The sequence below is a fragment of the Alligator mississippiensis genome, chromosome 5 (assembly GCF_030867095.1).
Source record: "Alligator mississippiensis isolate rAllMis1 chromosome 5, rAllMis1, whole genome shotgun sequence".
NCBI classification, from domain to species: Eukaryota; Metazoa; Chordata; order Crocodylia; family Alligatoridae; genus Alligator; species Alligator mississippiensis.
The window spans coordinates 12,938,730-12,959,530 of NC_081828.1; the positions used below are offsets into that span (position 1 = coordinate 12,938,730).

The 20,801-nt window shown below is 44.4% G+C and overlaps 1 protein-coding gene and 1 long non-coding RNA gene across 23 annotated transcripts in view; one reads left to right on the plus strand and one right to left on the minus strand.

Annotated features, from left to right (window-relative positions):
- The window catches only part of DAB1 (DAB adaptor protein 1), an 830,004-nt gene that overhangs the window by 618,261 nt on the left and 190,942 nt on the right, over positions 1–20,801 (minus strand). The gene's annotated exons all lie outside the window — the stretch shown is intronic.
- LOC106738332 (uncharacterized) overlaps positions 1–20,801 on the plus strand; it is a 31,600-nt gene that overhangs the window by 753 nt on the left and 10,046 nt on the right. The window contains exons 3-7 of one of the 3 annotated variants that reach the window (XR_002087616.2): positions 3,773–4,061; positions 4,782–4,863; positions 6,571–6,624; positions 7,364–7,439; positions 19,301–19,419. This is a non-coding gene — a long non-coding RNA (uncharacterized LOC106738332). Of the gene's footprint in view, positions 1–3,772; positions 4,062–4,781; positions 4,864–6,570; positions 6,625–7,363; positions 7,440–19,297; positions 19,420–20,801 lie in introns of all 3 variants that reach the window. The other 2 variants (XR_002087614.2, XR_002087613.2) reach the window with 2 other exon arrangements.

Here is a 20,801-nt window from a genome sequence, read left to right on the forward strand (position 1 = left end):
CCATCTGAAGTATTTTAGCTTGCTATGCAACAAAGTGCAACAGTGCACGGGGCGCTGGAATCCCAGACATGCTCAGGGAAGCTCGGGTTTGGCGGGATTTCAGCACCCTGTGCACTATCCCCGCTGCCTTCTCCTGCCACCAGCACACCCAGCTGCCCTCCTGCTGCCTTGCCGCACTGCCCCAGGGGCAAGCCAGCTCGTTCCCAGGGGATCCTAGGCAGTGGTAAGGCAGCGGGGATGGCACACAGGCCACTGGAGGCTACCTGCCTCTCCTGCAGACAGGGGGTGAGCTGCCAGCAGGCCAAGCAGTCCCTGAGCTGTGGGGGTCCCTGGGCCTTCCCTCTGCAGCAGTGTGGCCCCCTGGACAGCACCTGCCCAGTAGCACCCCGCCTGCACTGTATTCAGCTAGAACTGAGGTTGTAGACACCAAGGTTTCCAATGGTAAAGTTCCTCAGGGCTGAATTTTCCATTCCTGGGCATGTGCAGAAGCATCTTAGTCTGGATAGTGCTGGGTGGGTTGGCACCTGTCTTACACCTGTACCTCAACAAGATCAACAGTCTCTTTTGCCTGTCTCAATTTCAGTTTCTGATCTTGGTGGCGTTCTCAGAATACACCTGCCAAATACATCTCTGCACAGAGCAAAGGAGGCTGTGCTGCTGGGCATCCTCCCGACTTGATCCAGTAGTTTGGCAATTAGAGCACTCTCCCAGGATCTGGGACTTCAGTGCTTTCTAGAGCAGGCTGCAAGCTCTAAGCCAGGGGTTTTCAAACCCCACCCTGCCTGCACCATCTCAAGCTCACCACCACCCTCCCCCCCTTGCTGCTCAAGGGGCGGGACTGCTGCCACACCCCAGCCCCAGGCTAGCACTCTGAAGCAAGAGACAGGTGTGCAGTGCATGCACCTGTTGATGATACAGAGCTTTTTAATCTTCCTCTCGCTGTCTGGAAACCTGTCTGCAAATGTTGCAGGGCTGCAAACCATCAGCAAACCACTGTGTTATCAGTCCATCAGCAAAACAAAGTCTCTCTGATTAGTTCAAGCTCTTCTTAAACAGCTTTTACCAATGAAGGAATGGAGGGACATTACCAGCTGCCCTGCTCATTAGCTCCAAAAAGTCCTATGGGGACACTGTCCTGCCTGCCTTACACAGACACCTCTCAGCATTAGCTAGCATACCACATGCCTAAGGTCCATGGGGCTGGGGTCCGTGCTGTGGGAGGTGGCAGCGAGCAGCAGCGAGAGAAGCCAGGCAGACCCTGCTTTGCCTTCAGTCTCCTCCAGAGCTCTGGCTAGGGAGGAGAGAGGCGGGGCCAGCCTGTTCTCTGGAGTAGAGAGCACAACCCAGCCCAGCCCAGCTGCAAAGCGTCTGGGATGCTGAAGGACTCTGGTTTAACTTGAACCAGGAAAGGTTCTGGGACATACATTGCATAAGCTGATTTGATGCAAATCAGTTAAGTCGGATACTACGTTCAACCAGGTTTATCTTAAACCGGTTTCAGCCATTTTGAAACTGGTTTAGGTGCACTGAACTTCTGTTCTGTTACAGGTTTAAGCCAGTTTCTGATCACTTAAACTGGTTTATGTGTAATGTATGTCCCTAGCCACAGGGGACAGAAGCTCTTCTTCTTTATCTAGCTTTACTTCCTGCCAAGTCAATCATTTCTTAACTCTGACAAAGAAGTCACGTGTGACAAAAACGGATCAATAGTTTGGTATAAGGCAGTTTCTTACATCTGACAGTAGCTCAGTCTTGCTTGTCCTCGCATACAAAGAAAGCCTCAATGGTCTGTACTCTGGGGGAGAAATAACAGTAAGTTAATAATAGGCCTTAATTTGACAATGTTAATAGCTGTCTAATTGCCACTATGGATAGGAACATGTATTTTTCTTTTAATAGAAAACATGCATAACTCCTTTATTTACAAGGGTGAAGTGTTTTGATGCACGGTCCTGTTAAGTTAACGGAAGAATGGTATGTGTGTGTATTCTGGAGACAAAGGGGTGTCACTGATTCAGGTTAAAGTATCCTGTCTGTAGATACAATGCTACTAACGTATCTTGTTTCAGTTAGTTTGACAGAAAAAAAGTGTTATCTGAAGATGGAGAGAAACAAATCAGCAAATTATCCTAGAGCTGGAGGAGAGCTCCCATACAATAAGAGCCAGTATCAGGGCAGGGGGGTTCCACCAGTCCAATACTGGGTCCAGAGTCCACTGGCAGACCCTCCACCTTATGTTTTTGAATGTGGAGAATCTTGATCTGCCGTCTTCTGCCTGCCAGCATCAAGCAGCTGGAGAAGGAACGACAAATGCTTGTTTGGCTGCCGTCCACGATAAGCCCTCTGCATATCAGAGTCCTATGGAAGAGTCCAGCCAATTCTCCACCAAGGCTATCCGCCAAGGTGAATTCCTGACCTGGGCTCCATTCTGAGAAGCAGCTATGCGAAGGGGGCACAGGAGGGAACTGATCCAAAGGGTACTTACTTTTTAAGACACGCTTGATGTAATTGTCCTTATTGGAGACATTAAACATAGGCAGCTCTAAAAACTAGCCCATGACCTTGCTAAAGTATCTTCTATGCAGTTGGTACCATAGTGGAATCTCACAAGTCTCCAGCAAACAGTGCACCATGCTTGCTGGTGCAAGATAACGTAAATTAAAAGTTGACCAGGTTTCCCTCTTTTATTTTCACTGTAAATTACTTTTTGTGAGTTGTGGTTTTCTCTATTGGAAACCATTGTATGTGTCCAAAGTACTGCAGAGCATCTGTATGATTAAACAATACACTTTGGGGATTTTCTGATAAGTTAAGACATCAGTGGGAGTTGTGGGTGTTCAGGCCCTGTAGCACAACTTGAAAGGTGGCCACTTGATTGATAGAGTATATGAAGTTTTAAAATCTTGATTTTGGAGCCATTTACTCTTTCAAATCCCAGTGCTGTCTTTATGCTGAAAGTCTCAACAAATCCCAAAACAGGTCCCTGTATTCTGTCTATATAATACTGAGGTTCAGCTTTAAGGGTTGCCCTCAACCAGTTCAAATCACAAGTTGCCTACGCCTATCTTGTCCACATTGTAATTTTTGAGCATGCCATTAACATGTGTCCCAAATACTCTTGGGGAGCCCTTCTAGGAACAGATTTGTAGGCTACTTGTCTCCATTTCCTGAACGGGGGGAGAGAAAGCTGTAGAAGAGTCAGCAGTTAGGAAGAGAAGTGCAGACTTCATGCGCCAAACACAATGCAGATAGAAGTGGACTAGGAAGTGAGTAGCTGTAGGGTCAACATCCAGTTGAGAAATTCAGCAAAGTTTCCAGAGGTGGGCTGGACTATCCCTGAGCCCAGTTAAGGGGTTCATGGTATAGGCGATTGGTAGGTATAGGCTTGAGGTAAAGTTAACATTATCAGTGTGAATTGATTGCGAGAGCTATTTTGGCAAAGCCAACATGGATTTTTTTAGCACCATTGAACTCTTAATATACAAGAAATAATGCTGCAAAATATTACTGCATAATCCCATTATGAGTTGTGCTCTCGGATGCTTCTGAGCTTTGCAGCGCAATAGAAAATCCATGGCTCTGTGGGACTGTACAAACATCTTCTCAGGGGTATGTTCAAAGTGATCTGTGGTGCAGTTCCCCTCTTACCATTTACTTAACTTGCTATGGATATAAAGACAAGTTTTGTTCCCAGAGGATTTAGTATTTCCTGGCAGATGGTGGAATTTGGATACTTATTTCATGCTTGCTGACATTTAATATTTGCTTTTAGCTGCATTTACACACAGCATGGACTGATTTGGGTTCCAGCCCTTCCTTGTGACTGAGGATGTCCCATGAACATAGTACCCAGATTCAATTTTGGAGCCAGGTCTTATTTCTTTTAAGGCCTTGCCTACATTAGGCTGCATCTACTACCAGAAGTTCTGCTGACAGCAACAAGCCACTGCAAGAAACCTGCCAGAGCACGCTCACAGCTCAGTCGAACCACACAGATCCATGTAGCTCTACTCTACAGCTGTGCTGGCCAACCGTGGAAGACCCTATGGCATTTTTGGCAGGTGTGCCCTTGTGTTCCCTGCCTGATTTCCTCTTCTGCCTTCTGCTTCCTGGCCTGTCTGCTGCTGCACTGCCTGGCCCCTCCCTATTCTGCTGCATGCCGTCTCTGTCACTTGTGGTACCCATGCCTAAGGTTGGCTCCCCCCTACAGTATGAGAAGGCATTGCTGTTAAAGGGCTATGGCAATCGGTAGTAGACATGGTTAGGCTTATCTGCAGCTTCTGTAGGTTTTTCACCCTTGCCCAACAGCTTTCCGTGTGGGAGCTGGTGTTGCTCTGCCAACTAAAAAATGGGGCTGTACCCTCACAGTGGTGCTGAGTATGGACACAATCATATCTACACATTCTTCAGCAACTGCCTGCTGGCAAAAGTGGCGCATCTGACACTACAACGCCTAATGTCTTTTTGAAAAATACAAAAAACTTCACACCAAAAAAAAAAAAAAAAAAAATTCAGACTTTTGGCTTCAAAGGGACTTTCTGTGGCTTGAAGTATGCGTCAATACGTTCTTCTTGCGGGCTAGTAAATGCTGTCTCTAGTTTATTCGTATTTCTCCCTCCCTCTCATGTATTAATCCTTTAGTAAACTGTGTGTATGTGTGTGTTTTAATGCTATAGATATCACCTAAATTGCTTCATCCATGCTAGTTTAAAACGGAATGATGTTGAGAACAAATTTACTGACGCCATCTACGTTGAAATAATATCTGCATTATTTTCCAGCTTTCGTCAGGAGAGTGCATCTCATCTTGACTGTTCAGTTGGCTGTAACTGCTGGTATAATCTGCATGCTTTTTATTTACTGGTAAGTGTTTTGTGGTGCTTTTGTGTGTGTGTGGGGGGGGGGGGTGTTGTACTCATTAATGTATCAACAGCCACAACTGTGATTCAGTTCAAAACAATCACAGATATGCTATAGAATTGGCTAATAAATTCTGCCAAGAGCCCTCCTCCTTGTCCAGTTCATCTCCCTTTTCAGACTACTTCTCACCAATTCGATTCTTTTCTCTGCACTGATCTGTCTTCTGCTCCTCTCAGCTGCTTCTTACAAATTCCTTACCCAGCTTTTCCCAAGCAACATTTCTCAATCCTTCCCTTCCTGCCTCTAGTCTCAGTCTTTCCAGACTTCTTTTGCAAATCAACTCCTCTCTCTTACCATCCATGTGGTTCTTTTGTTACACGTGAGTTCAAATTACACAGTTGTCTCCTCCACTGAGCAGCTGGGAAGCATCATTAAAACGCAGGAGAGAGTCCTAGCTCCACTGTCCAGCGCTACCCAGCCAAGAACAGCTATGACAGGGAAAGCCTGACTCTCCAGGCTGGAGAGAGTGCACGAATTCCTGTCGTACATAGGAAAGGTGACAGGATAGAGGATGCTCAGTGAGCATGGAGCATTACTTAAGCCAGTGGTTCCCAATCTTTTTAGAGTCAGGGCACCCTCCACCACTTTTTTTTTAATGTGGCAGCAATCCCAGTTGTGAACGACTGTTGTGCTCAGTTTGCCTTAGTGCTTCTATACCAGGTACTGTGGCCAGGTACAACTGTCCCATGTGCCTGCTGCATGTGTGGACGCTCCTCTTGCGGGGGAGCCAGTAAGGGCTGGAGCATACATGAGCTCTCCTGTGGGCTTCAGGCTTATCAGCAAAGTCTACTACAGGAGGAGCGCATGTGTGCTGCAGCCCTACATTTCGGGGATTTCTCCCTAGCTGTGGCAGCGACAGGCATGGTGCCCATGGGGCATCTTATGGCACCCCAGCTGAGAACCGTGGCCCCCTAAGCCCTAGCATGTCTTTACTGAACATGCCTGAATGGTATATTTTTTCAGCGTTACACCGTGCAAATTTAGCCAAGTAATTCCATGAGGATGGCAGAAGGCTGATCCTTGAAGTGAAGGCCACCTCGTGCCAAATTTCAAATCCCTGCCCTACAGCATGAGGATGCCTGAGCCTTTCAAAGAACAGGTAGCCGGAGTCTCTGAAATGTTTTGGCTGAAGTAAAATGTCCCGAGGTCAACACCTGGCACATACTTGCACAGCTTGAACACTAATTTAGCAAAGGGGTTTTTTTTTGTTCGTCTGTTTTTGAATAAAGCAACTGATGTCTGACAATGGCAGGAGTTTACCAGCCTGGTTGGTGGTACTGCCAGCCCTGCCTCTCCTGGCTGCTTCAAGTTGTGTGTGTCTGGGCCAAGCCTACAGCTCTGGAGGAGTGAACGGGGCAGAGGGAATTAATCTCCTACTTCAAGCAGGAGGATTTCCTGCTGGTGGTGTGGGAGGCCCCTGGTTTAAAGCTGAGGTTGCAGCAGGCTTCTCAACTATTTTTAGGTACGATGAAAAGTTAAGTTTCCCTTTTGCATCACATCTCATTTTTGGGTTTCTTTTCATTTGTAAAGCACCCCCCAATCCAAACTGTGAAACAAGGCCAGGGAGACAGCTTTATTAGTGACAGGCCTAGAAAATCTAGTCACCCAGGACTTTGTCTCAAACTCTGTTTCCCTTTTGTCGTGGATTAGGAGGAGACTTAAAGAACGGGTGTTGATGAATTCCTGGTTTTCCTACCCTCTGTTGTAAGTACATGGCACTTGGCTGTTAAGAAAGATTGTTCTTTATATATCATCTCTGTCTTACACTGACGTGCACTACATAAATGTTCCATTGTGAATGTTAGGTAAGTTTAAATGTCACATTTAAACTGTTTGACACAAGTTCTTTCCACCTTTTAGCCCAGCGATCTTTATTTTGCCAGTTGTTCTTAGCTGCTGTGATAATGCCTACAGAAAATTTCCACTGAACTTCATTTTATTGGCAATATTTGTAAGTCCCTGGCTAGAATGAATGCAGCTCTCTTATTGTCTATGGCTGCTCCATTTGTACTCACGTGTGTTATTTCTATTGCAGTAGCCGATTAGGGGCCCCTTACGCTAGGTATGATAGTCTCCATAGTCAGTCCCGGGCTTGAAGGGATTCTAATCTAAATAGACAAGCCACAATATCAGAGAGAGGTGGTAATGTACACTCCTGTGTTCATCTGAAAGTGGGGCCATGTGCAAGCATTGTAAAAGCACAATTAATTTCGCTGTATTTTCTTAGAAGTTGCTTTGCGTCCACACAAACTGCAGACTGAGGTAGAGCGACAGACACAGACAGAGCAGTGACACTTCAAATGCAGTTCTGCCTTTCTGTATTTCACTGCCCTGAGGCCATCTGAATTGGATGTGCCCCTGTCTCATCTGCAGACACCAAAGGGCCCTGTTTTAATTGGAAGCACATGTCATCTGATGCCATTGTGACCATTTTGCTTTGCAGATCTACATAAACTTTCAGCAAGGTTGTGAACTTCCTCATCCCCTGGTGGGAGGAACACATCCTCATCCCAGTGCTGGTAATGTCTGCCAAACATTTTTCCTTCTTGCAACTTATTATTTCTGCTTCATTTATAGACAGTCCTCAAAGGTCTAATGCTTGCATCAATATTTCAGTGCAAGTCTTTGACCAGTATTTGAACTGATGGTACTACCTTAATTGTAGTTCCCTGATATTTTGGGTTTTAGCCTGTTCCATGCAGATGCAGTGATGTGGGCCATTGGTGCAACCACATTTCTGACTTTAGGCCTGTCTGTATTTGCTCCGCAGACAAAAGTAAGTTTTCATTAATATCCCATCACTAAGTTACGCTAATTTAATACCCTGTCACTAAATTACATGGGGCTGTTTTTTAAAGCATGCCCTCATGGCTTAATTGGAAGCTACTGTGGCAACTAATAAATGCTGGCTCCTCATGGCAATTGCTCTGTTGTGACTGCTGTTAAAACACTTACAGGAAATTATTTCAATCAATTAAGATTTCAGATCAAATAGCAAAGCACCTTCAGTAACTTAGCCTTCGTGTACATATGGCTGATTGAAGTTGACATGTTAAATGTGGCAATGCTTGCCCCTACTCAGTCCATTGTAGTGGCACTCTTGGGAGACTGGTGATTGATAAATCACCAGGCACCCTGTCCTTACTTCACTGGGGTCACTGGTAGATTTTTCCTTTATTTTAAAAAACACTCCAGGGTTCAGGCATAAGTTAAATGATGAGAACCTCAGTGGTGCTGGGACTTAGATGCCTATGAATGTGCCCACTGGTAGAAATGTAGCTGCCTAAAGCCATAAGAGAGGGGTTTTGACATTCTTGGTGGTTTTCTAAAGTGACATGAGGTTTGCAACAGGGCTGTGTGAAGCTTCGGTCCCTGATTCGATTCAGTGGAGAGTCGGCCCAATCTGAATTGAATCAGGAAACCCTTTAATCTCTCTGAATCAAATCGGAACTGGAAAGATTCGGCAATTTGGATGGAGACACAGCTTTAAATGTTTTTTCTATATACCTCAAGGTACCAGGCAGCTCATGAATGCTGCAATGGTGGTGTGGTTGGACCATCCCACAGGAGCATGGGGAGCTCCCCAGTATGCTCGGCAGCAGACCTGAAAGTGGACCAGAAGCACTTCTGGTCCACTTCCGAGTCTACCAGGGAGCACGAGGAGGCCCACCCCGTGCCCCCCAGCTCAGCGACTGGTGCCTTCTGGGTCTGGAGGGGCACCCGGGGTCCCGCCACAGCCAATCACTGAGCCAGGAGGTCACGGGGGTGGCGGGGGGCGGCACACTCCCTGACATACCCAGAAGTGGACTGGAAGTACTTCTGGTCCACTTCCGGATTAGCTACTGAGCACCGGGGGGGGAGGGGAGGGGGGGGCACTGCACTCCTGTAGGATGCTCCATCTGCCCCAGGATCACAGCATTCATGAGCCATGCCTGGTACCTCGAGGTACATAGAAAGAACATTTAAAGCTGTGTCTGTGTCCGAATCAGCATCAAATCTTCAGATTCGGATTCAGCTGAATTGAATCAGGGACAGTGATCTGAATCAACCAATTGAATCACTGTTCCCAGTTCGGGCTGAATCCAAATCCGAATCGAATACGGCCCATTTCACACACCCCTAGTTTGCAGGTCTCACTGTGATTCCAGCCCTAAATACTCAGACAAAGGACATTTTCAGTATTATGCTTAGGCAGGGAATCCCTATCTAGAAGTAGCAACCTGTCCTTTCTCCCGGCTCTGGGCACTTGGACAAGTGGCAGTTCTGCTTACCCACGTGACATGCTGTGCAGGCAAGTGGTGACAGTCAGATCTAACCAACTGAGTCTGAATTTCCTTTTTATCTTCAGTGGGACTTTACCCTAACAACAGGAATCCTCCTGGTTGTGGTCCTGATGCGGATGCTCTTTGGTATTCTTTGTGCCATCTTACATAAGTCATTCCTGAGTATACGTCACTTAGTCTCTTATGAAAGCTTACAGTACCTCTGCTTTCTTTTGGATTCCATATCCAGTTACTTTGCCTTACCTTTAACTAGTCTCTGTATTTTAGTTCCAGCTTGCCTTAAGACAAGCTAACATATTGTTCCCTGCCTCTACTGGTTTTATCTAAGTGGCTTTGGGTTTCTCTGAAAAAAGCCTTCACTATCTATTCCCTTATCCTACTTCTCCTGTCAGGCTTTGCTACAAAATGCCTCTCTTCCCTCTCCCAATGCTGTATCAAAACACAGAGCCAAACACTTGGATGAAACTCTACTGACTTCATTCAAATTTAACAGGGATAAAATTGGATCATTCTGTCTGTGCAACAGCAGTAGGTCTTTACGTTTCTTCAACAGAACAGAACTGGTGGTAGCATGATGATAAAGAGTTCGTTTTACGTAATCAATCTGCATGAATCTAGATGCAACTGAAGTCACTTAAGGACCCTCCTCTTTCTTCCCCCACCCCCCAGTGTCTGCAAATTGTCTATGCCTCAATAGGAACATTGGTCTTCAGTATAGTAAGTATTTCTTTCTTTGTTCATCTTTTTCCCCCCTTTCAATTAATCTAGAGACTTTACTGCTCAGAGGTTGCCTCACACAGCAACTTGTGGAATAATTTCCAAGGTTTTAACCTGATTAAATATTGCTCAGGTCCTGTCCATACAACAGGCAGTGGCATAACAAGAAAAGCTGGTGCCTGGGGCAAACCTGGTGAGAGCAGGGAGCACGAGTTCGAGAGCTTGATTTCTTCATTGCTATACCATGCGTGCTGGGGTAGGATGGGGTGGCTGGTGGTGGAAGTGCATATGGCCTACACCGTGCAGAAAGAATCAACTGGGAATTTTAAATGGCTCTCTTTGCCCAGTTATCTTGCAGGAGAAGCAATTAAATTGCTCTCTCAAACTCTTTTGTGAACACAAGACACGCGCCCTCCTTCTCCTATACCGGGTTCTATCATTTGAAGTCTATTGCCACCCAGCAACTCCGAGATGAAGAATCTGAATTTAAGTTTCCTCTGTTCATCTCTGTCACCTCTCTTCATGATTAGGCAGTGCCTGTTCTTGAAAATAATTGCATGTGTACATATCCATATCCACAAAGAGGATCTCTGTTTAAAAAACTCCTGGTACGCAGCCCAACCACTTGAGTTTGTCTTTAAAAAAATCTGGTCACGTAAAGCAAACTTGTAATAATTGGAGAAATTAGCTACAGTGGCTAAAATTTAGCCATTGAATAACTTGACTAGCTTCATCCATTCTTATTTATGGAAAAGTCACTGGAACCATAGCTAGCACTTATGTGCCAGAGAGAAAACCGTTTATGTGGGCCAGGAGAAGTCACATTTTGTATCTGTAAAACTGATGTGTTTTCTTGGGTTTATCTTTCCGCATTTTGTGGTGGATACACAGTTCATTCTTGGAGGAAAACACTGGTATTGTTTGAATCCTGAAGAGTATGTCTTTGTAGCACTAAACCTCAATATCATAAATATTTTCTTGTTCCTACTCCAGTTAACTGGGGAGAGGGGCTGCACATGAGCTGTGACATGACAGGACAGAAACCATGGGGGCATCCACACATGCAGGCATGTGCGCTTGCAGCAGCTCAGATAAGAGCAGCACAAATTTGTGCCAGAGATTTTTGCCTCAGTGCCCGTGCCTGAACATGCACTTTGGTGTGGGACAAGTTGTACCACTTGGGGCAAACTGACCCTGCCCAGCTCCCCCTGGATCTGCATCAGCGTTCAAATAGTGCCTAAAAATTTTGATAAGATAAATCTGAAATAAATTACCTACACTGTCTTGTTCATATATGTATACTGTGACCTATTTAAGCAATTCTTTACGTAATTCTGTATCTATTTAAATTTGACATCAAATATATTGTAGCGTATGTACAGCCATAAGTGTCCAACACATGTAGAGGAATAAATCTAACTGTAATTGGTGTTTCCTGTATACTTCTTGTACTAGAAAAGGTGAGGTGGTGATGCATTTCCCAGCTAAAACCATTGCTAGCTGCATTATATGTTTTTCATGCCTGGCAGTGAGAGTAAGGGGGAGAGATGGAGTCCACATAATGAAACAATTGGAGTTTTTCCTATTCTGTAGACAATTAGGTAAAGGACACTAGCTGGTAGCAGTGGGTCTAAACTAAGGCTTTCCCCCTTGTCGGTATCTTTGATGATAGTTTCGGGAAGAGGTAGAAGACCCCGGTAAAGAAGTCCCAATTAAATAGAACACTAAGCTTGAGCCATATTGGATTCAGCATGCTTAAGTTGTTTAAAGCCCTGTTTAGGACAAAGAATTTCTCTTGTAAAAGTTGACATTTAGAAGATACTGTTAGCTTATAAAAGAAAAAAAAAAAGGTAGATCTTCTTTAGAGCTTCAAAACTTAGAGTAAATCTTGACATTACAGTTATGAAAGCGAAGTATGTAAAAATACGATAAAAAAACTCACTTTTGGGAGCAATATTTACATTAAATATAATGACATGTAACATCATCATTACTTATAAGTATTGTAATAATGTAGTATGTGCTAACAAGACAATCCAGACAACCCATGTATATAACTTGCACACACGTGTTTTTAAACTAATGGAATATGAGGACTCCAAATATAAGAATTAGCAGGATCTGGCTCAGGGACAGGAAAAATACAGCCCACAGACCATATGTAGCCCACTAAGCACTTTCATCCCGTCCATGGATGAAGAAAGCTGAAATCACCTTTCTGTCCACAATTCTCCACAAGCTTTTGAAAGGAAGCTTGCAATTGAAATGTTTCCTAAACATTTGTGGGGGTGAAGCCCCGCAACGAATTGTGCCCCTCCCAGACTTTCCGCCCACGTGAGGTGCCTACACGTGCCCCCAGCATGTCCTATTATGCCTTGCTCCTACTTTTGTGGGCGGAAGGGCCTGGCCCCTCTAGCACCGGACAGGGCGGCTGCTGCAGGATTCCCTGGCATCTAGCTCCCTCTGGGTAGCAGGTAGGGAAGCAGAGGGAGGAGGCAGGGCTGCAGCTGGGCAGGAGCACAGAGCTTGGGGCTGGGGCTGGGGCTGGCTGCAGCATGGAGCCAGCAGCTGGCGGGGGGGAGCTTGTCTGGGCAGAGTGTGAGGGAGGGGAGGGATGTGGGGAACTCCCCCCCGCATGACGTACAACCCCGGCAGGCAGCAGGGGTGTCAGCAGCAGCAGCCAGACGTGGGGGGGTGCACACTGCTGGGTGCTGGTGCCTGGCTCCAGCCAGCATTGCGAGAAGCACTGTCCCTCCTGAGCTGTTTGTATCAGCAGGGCTCCCTGCACATACCCCCACCTTACACATACACCCCAACCACACACCCCCACACAATGTAAAAGACTAAGAATGAATTCTTGAATTATTACATTTATATACAGTGCACAAACACAAATCATAATGAGAGGTTTTTTGTAATAAAAGTAGAATATGTTATAGAAGGTGTTTGACTTTTAGTGTATGATTTGTTTTGTTTTCTGGTTCTAAGATGGCAACCCCCCACTCCCCAAAGGAATATTTTTGGGGAGCAAGGGGAGGGACTTTCAGTGGCAAAGGTCAGGGGTTAGGGGTGGGACTTCTGGTCCCAAGATGGCGGCCAGGGAGTAGGGCACCTGTCAAGGGGCAGGACTACCTTGTGGCCCTCAACAGCTCACCAAACCTTGTTAAGCAGCCCTCCAGCTGAAATAATTACTGGCCCCTGCTCTATATGCATTATACATTATTTTGAAGGTGAATCATATGGGCTTTCAAAAAAAGTCTGAGGGGTATAATTGTCTTTCATTCTTATGCAAATTATGAAAAAAGTAATTTAAGATTTGTCCTACTGATGGAATCTTGCTTTAACTTCTTGTTCCTCTGACAATTCATAGCTGTAGCATATAGAAATTAATTTATGCGCACCATTATTATCTCAATTTACTTTTCAAGGTACACTTTGTTAAAGCCAATATTCTAACATCCTATATTTGAAAGCTGTGGAATTTGATGCCAGGAGAGAATGGTGATTTCAGCTTTCTTCATATATTTTCACACCAGAGTTTAAAACTTATTTTGTTTCAAAGGCCAACTTGTAGTTAATCTAAATATGTTGAACTTGGAAATCAACAGATGGTACGACACAGGCAAATAAATATAGTTATAAATAGAAAGAACTCATTTTCTGATGCTGAGAATGTAAAATAAAATTGTACTTCATCTACAGCCCCAAAATATCCTCTTTATTACACCTTTCATTATGGGCCTGATCCTGTAAAATGACAAGCATGCTCAACTCTTTGTTACAACCGAAGGCACGCAGCTTGGCCTGCGTCTTACAGTTTTTATTAATCCTTGCTTTGTTTGATGGCTGCACAGACTTCTTTTAAGTTGCAAATACTTCATTTATAAGCAGTATTTTGCACACTGCTTGCCAAATGGCGTAACAGAGCCTGAGCTCTGTGCAGAACACATTTAAAAACTAAAGTCTGACTGCTGTGTTTTACATTAGAACAGATCAAATTTTGCATTAAGCCTTCATCAAATGACAAGTCTTCACCATTGCCAATAGTATGAAAACAAGTCATAACATTTTAATTATTAACCGTGGCATTTAGGAAACATTTCAATAGCAAGCTTCCTTTCAGATTTCTTAGAGTCCATGCAAAGGCCAAAGCTGAAACGACACAGGCAAAAACAAAACAAAACAAAAAAGAAAAGACCTCAATTGAGACCTTTGCTGTTGCATTGAGACCCCATGATCAGAATCTAATTTTGATGTATTACCATCAAGTCAGTAGCACGAGTTAGGGGCACAGCCTCCGAATCAGAACTTCCTGGACCTTATGGCCAGATACAGAGGTTAAAAAGCTCAAGGCAGATTCACACTAAATTTAGTGGGAATAAACAGAATCCACATTCACCCTTTGGGGGTGGGAGCACAGATGTGGCCTGCACTGGCAGAGGCCAACAAGCTGGAGGCGCTCAAGCATGCTCCCCCAGCAAGTTGCTGAAAACTGCCAAGCCCAGCCAAGCAGCCAGCTACCCCTGATGGCCAGCGCTGCCTATCTCCCCCCCCCCCCCAGCTGTCTGCTGTCAGTAGTGACTTGAGCGGGGGGGGGGGAGAAGAACAGAGCCCCCCACCACATGCCCCCCCCCAGCTTGTTAGGTGGAATCGGGGGGGGGGCATGTGGCAGGGGTCTCTGTTCTTCCCTCCCTCCCCCCACCCCCCAAAGTTGCTACTGACAGCAGACTGATGAGGGGAGTGCAAGGCTGGGGAGATGGGCAGCACTGGCTAATCAGGGGTGGCCGGCTGGGCCAGGTCCATGTGGCAGGGGATCTGCTCTTCCCCCGCCAACCGCCCTACAGCTGCAAATATGAGCCATGGCTTGGTTTGTAGCCACGTAGTTCTCTATTGCCCCAGGCCTGGTGGGGGGGGAGTAGAGCACCCCAACTGCATGCACCCCATGATGTGATCCAGGGGCCCCATCTCCCCCCATCCCCACCACTGAGAGGCAGTGACTTACAGGGGGGGCAGGGCTGTGGACCCCACCCCAGCTGGCCAGACTAACCAGGCAGGTGCAGCAAGGGCAAAGCCTGCACCACATCGGACTCCCCAGCTGTGCAAACCGTAACTCAAGGCGGGGGCAGAGCACAGGTCTCCATTCCCCACCTCCCTTCCCCCGCACTGCCCAACCCAGCTGACAAGTACAGGAAGGGTGCAAGACTGGGAAGCAGAGACTTTGTTGCCTCAACTCTGTGACAGCTCAGGGGAGGGCTGGCTTGGCTTGGCCACAGCAGAGGAGTGCAGGCTGAGACTAGCCCGCCCACCCTGTGAGGAACGGTTAAGCTGGGGCTGCAATGCCACCTGGGATGCCTGGGGACTACGATTAACTCGAGTTGGGAGGGGATCTTGAACAGAAGTTCAAAATACTGGTCTAGCCTAAACTGATTAAATAGGATACTGCATCCAACCTGCTATCTTAAACCAGGCTCCTCCATTTTTAAACAGTCTGTGTGCACTGAACTTCTGATCTGTTATAGTTTTGGACTGGTTTCTGATCACTTATACTGGCTTATGCATAATTTTTGTACTTGGCCTATATGCTAGAGGCTGCATGTGGGAGAGGACCAGGGGGGAAACCCTGATCACACCCTATTCACTCTCCCTTTCAGCATTCGCTCTGCCACTGTTTGACATGGGATGCTGAGAAGAGGCGCCTATGGTCTGGCCCAGTAAATGGCAATTCTCATGCTCTCAATAAGGACTTGTGTTGGAGTCTTAATTGTTTAAAGAAAAATATACAGACCCTGTATTTCAAAAAAATTAGTGAAGTGGCTGCACTGAGATCTTTCCCCAGATTTATGTCCCTGAATGAACCTGACTACTCTAAACAGACTCTAAAGGCTGCCTTCATTTCATCTGACCAGACAGCCAACTCTTTCCACTTTTTTGTGTTCAGCTGTTGTATACTAAGAGCATTTCTATGGCATTTAAATTTATTCACATGTGCCTCTTGATTATCCCTTGACTTACTGAGGTTGTTTGAGGTAGAGTGAATGGCATCTGTTTTGGAGTCATAAAAACAGTTTTTTTCCCTAATAACATTCATCACTACCAGGAACTGATAGGGTTTGTAGGCCTAAAGGGTAACATGCCAACACAGCTGATACGAGATAGCACTTGAAGGAAACTTGCACCTACTCACAATTCCCAAGGGATAAGTCCCAGCTTGGGAACATGTACTGTATGATTTGCACATTTCATCTAAACTCTGATCATATTTTGGACTCCATCCAGATGCAGGTACAATTTCCCTTTTGACACAGGGAGAGTATTTGTTCTCAGTCCCACGTACAATACCGACAAAGCCATTGATACCACGAGTCAGATGTGAAATGCGTCCATTATACAAGTTCCACTAAGAAAGGTAGCCTGGATTTTGTTTAGTATTTTTAAGCCCTCCTTTTATCCTCCAGTTCAACTCTGGGATCTTTGTTGCATTGTTGCTTTAAATTCAACTCTTCACCCCATTCAATACAAACCTACCACCTTTCCATTAATATTTCCAAGAGAAAGAATGATAACACTTATATTTATGTAGTCCTTCATTCGAAAGAAAATGCTTTACTAATTGTGAGGCCAAGATCCTTCCACCTACCCACAGGATGAAGTGCAGTAGCTGTTTAATAGCAGTGCAACACTACACAACTGGTTAATAAGTACTAGTGCTGAAGAATAATACCACATCTAATTGAAATTGCTGGGAGAATTTAGGCATGCAGAACATAACTACTCAAACTGGAATATGGCCAGTGCAAACTCAAATATTAGCCAGGGTATGAGGTCCAACAACCCATTTTTAGCCAAAAGTGCCAGGAAAGCATTAATGGGCACAGTTGGCGAGAGTCTCAGATACATGTCCTACGTGAAATGTTTTTTAAAAGAAAAGATCCATTGAGAAAATCCTATTCCTAATAGGTCTCTAATTCTGGATAAAGTATTCCTGTAAATTGCAAGCTATTAAATCCATGTAGCATTTTCACTAGAGTAAAAGCTAAGTATATATTTGGCAAATTCCAGTTTATTCACAAAGCTCTGCCCTGCAAGTGTCTTAACTCTGAACAAATTCTAATCAATTTAATCAAACTTCCTAGGGCCCAGAGAACATTGATGTGCTATTTGATTGTGGCATGGCAAAAAAAACCTCAGCAAATAATGAGCTCTAGATCCTTTTCAGCCTTGCAGCTGGAAGTGCATTAAGAAAGGTAGGCCTTTCAACTCCTGCAAGGAATCTCGGAGCCAGTTCCAAGACTTGGTACGATAACTATTTCTCAGAGGCAGCAGAATGTATAAGTAATTTGTTTAGAAGTAAAGCCATTATTTCTCTCTTCTCTCCTCTGTCTAGATAGACACAACAATCCCATCTCTATTGAAAATCACCACTGCAGTTAAATAGATGGATTCTGAGTAGCTCAAGTCTCTTATATGTTCTTTGATAGAGTGCAAGTGTTCTTTGTTATTCTAGCAACCACACCACTTAGGAACAAATTCCCCCTTCACTTACATGTGGCAGAAGTCAATGGAGTTACATAACTGAGACTTGGGGGAAGCGCAGACTCTAGTCCATGGCACTAATACAGAACGCTACATTTCTACCCACTGTAAAATGCTCACCAGCGAGTATCAAACACTTCTACCAAGTCAGCTTCAATACAGGAACTCCAGCCTTAGAGTTAGGGCTAACTGTCCTGTCCTTGGGGGCACGTGTACAACTCCCACAAAAGTCAGTAGGCGAGATGCACAGCAAACCAGTGTCAAAATTGACTTTTAAGTGTTTTTTAATGAAAATATTATAAAATATATAACTATAACAGCAGCATGGTTTTACAAAATGCATCAGTGCATTTTAATTTGACATTCAATAACGTCCGCACGTTACTCAGTCCACACACCAATTTTAACACTTCCATCTCCTAAGATCTCTCCCAAATAATATGTCCTTGACTTGCATCAGCCTACCAAAAATGCAGAAATGTGACTTTCTACCAAATGATAGCACGATCTCCCAGACCACTGAAAACAGCTGCACACCTAAGTTATGATTCTACTCAGTATTCTGCTAAGAACTCAGCACAATCACAAGCAAGTCACTTAACCTTTCTGTGCCTCAGCCTCCCCATATAGTGACGATAGTCATGACTACCTGATTTTGTAAATCTCCAATAATCTAAGAGAGGCCAAGATGTTTGTGGGAGATATCTTTTTTTGGAACAAAGGGACAGACAAGGTTTCAGGTACCACATACCCTTCTTCAGGTCTCTGAGAAAAAAAAACATACACAGCAGAGCTAAACAGCAGATGGAACAAAGGCCTGTGCAAAACTCATGTCTGCAGAAAGCTTGACTATGTCCCTCCCAACTCTACAGCTGGCCCAATATCACCCTAAGAAATCTTTTGGAACAGCTGATCCAAAAGAGATCACCCTAAGAAATCCTCGCCTCTTATATTTTTCCTAGACCATCATGGCTACAATGCAACTCCAGGACTAGTAAGCTAAAAGATATTTGGTGCTAAGTCTTGGTAATTAAGCGATCAAGAGATCCTACTAAATGATACAAAAGAATGATTCCCAAAGTATAAAGACATTAATTCTTATAGTCCTGGGATTCTTTAGCAACTAAATATTTGGACACACAAAGGTAAGCAATGTTCTTTGGGTAGATGTGATATCTTTTATTAGACCAACTAAATAATTGGAAAAAAGGTCTTTGCAAGCTTTCAGGGATGAACAACCATCATCAGGCATGGGGGGCATTTATACACATACTTTTTGTCCTGCAATGCACCAGAGATCTGCCACTTCCGAGCAGACCTGATTAATCACATGAGCTGATGCAAACTGCGCTGCACCACGCGCAGTTAAGTGCAAAAATGCGTGCCAGCGTGCAGAAAATGGCAGCGGTGCACTTTTGAACTTAAGCACCTTCTATGTATTTTAGCTCAAAAGCATGCCACTGCCATTTTCTCAGCGCTGATGTGCGTTTTGCCACTTATACAACTGCAAGTGTCGCAGCGCCGGGCACTTTTCAACGTGTCCAGTGCCGCAGCACTTGCATTTGTAAAAATGCCCAGGGAGACTCTGCTGGTGTTGTGTGTGTTTTCCAAGGTAGAAAAGAAGCTAATTTAGAACAAGCATGTCTGTGAAAATGCAACTGAGTGAAAGTTAGGAATACAATGGATACAGATAGGAGGGAAAGGGGGGAAGTGTGGGAAGGAATGCAAGTGCTCAGCTGGAGTCACATTACCTGGGGTATCAGATGTCAGGCAGGTTGTAATGTGTCATAAATCTAATATCTCTAGTAAGTCCATGATTTATTTATTTATTTTTTTGTATCCAGTAGATTTGTGAAGTGAAGTTCGTAGGCTCGCCTACAAAAGGTGTTTTGTAAATTCCCTTTGAGGATTAGAACTGAAACATCGGAGAGGGAGTGCTTGTCTTGTGAGAAGTGGGCACCCACAGGTAATTGGATATTTTTTTGTCTTTGATGGCTTTTCAGTGTGTGTTCATTCTGGCGTACAGTTGTTGTTTGGGTTCCCCTATATATTGCCGAGCTTTCTTCACTTGTTTCCATTTTGACCATGGAATACCACATAGCCTTAAAATCTTTCATCAGTCATGACACAGTTTAAAGCCCACAATTTTATTTTGAAAATTCAAGTGTAAAACAGGTGGGTAAACTGTATTCACATAACAGAGAAAAAGAAGAAAAACCTTCATTTAAGAGAGGCAATTTTAATACAATCATAGGATCATAACATGCCATTTTCATTGATTTATATGCATAAGATATTGGTGGCATATCCATATTGCCTTTTTCCTCATCCCACTCACTCTGCACATGGACAACATGTCTTCATTTTGAAAGAAATAGCAGCCAGAGATAGACGCTGTGAAACGTGCAGCCTGAATAGTGCCAGTGTGAAATATTTCTGCCAGCTTTTCAAGCTAATGTCCACAAGTAACTTTGATTCAGTACATTTTGATTCAATTTTCAGCTACTAGTTTCCCCCTTGGTTGTTGTAAAGTCCATTTCTATTTGCATTGCAGACTTTTTCCATTTAAAAAAACACTATAATAGCTGGAGATGTCCAACACCTCTTAGCACTGACAGCACAACTTCTAATGAAGGCTATGGAACAGCCTCTGGAAGTGGCAAAGGCGAATAACCAACTCATTAAAACTTCATATTTGAAAATGGTTTCATATATAACTCATAGCACAGTCAGAAACAAAGGGTACATCTCTGTAATGTGTTTCTTTGCAGGGGTCACTGCAAGGCCTTTAGTCTGTGACAGCTACCCCTGCCTGACTGCCAGCTCTTGCTGCCTCCTGGGTCCTCCCACTTCTCTCATTCCTTTGAGTCCTATCCTCCGTGCACCTTCGTTTTCATGCTTCTTTTCACACCATTTCTCTGTGCCCGAGACAATTTTCATTTTCTCGTGTCATCCCAAGTGGCCTTGTTATCTTCTTCTAGACACCCCCCTCGAGAATCACTTTGTTCAACTAGCTTGTCATGATAGCTTGCATGCAGCACCCAGCATTACTAACATCTCTAAAAGCATCTAAGTGACTTAAGAACTCAAGTTTAATTGCCTTTCAGTGGGAAATATCATATCCTTAACCAATATAATCAAACTGATACAAATTGCATGGACAGAGACATAAGTCTGAATTACCTTTAGAAATCTTACCATTGTAGACAAGCCAAAATCCCTGTTGCAGTTACTCATAAATAGAAAAATAATTGCTTTTTTTTTATACTTCAAAGTAGTTTTAGTTGTGTGTTTAAAATAGATCTTTTCCTATTTTTCATGAAGATGTTGACCAAAAACGCCTGTTTT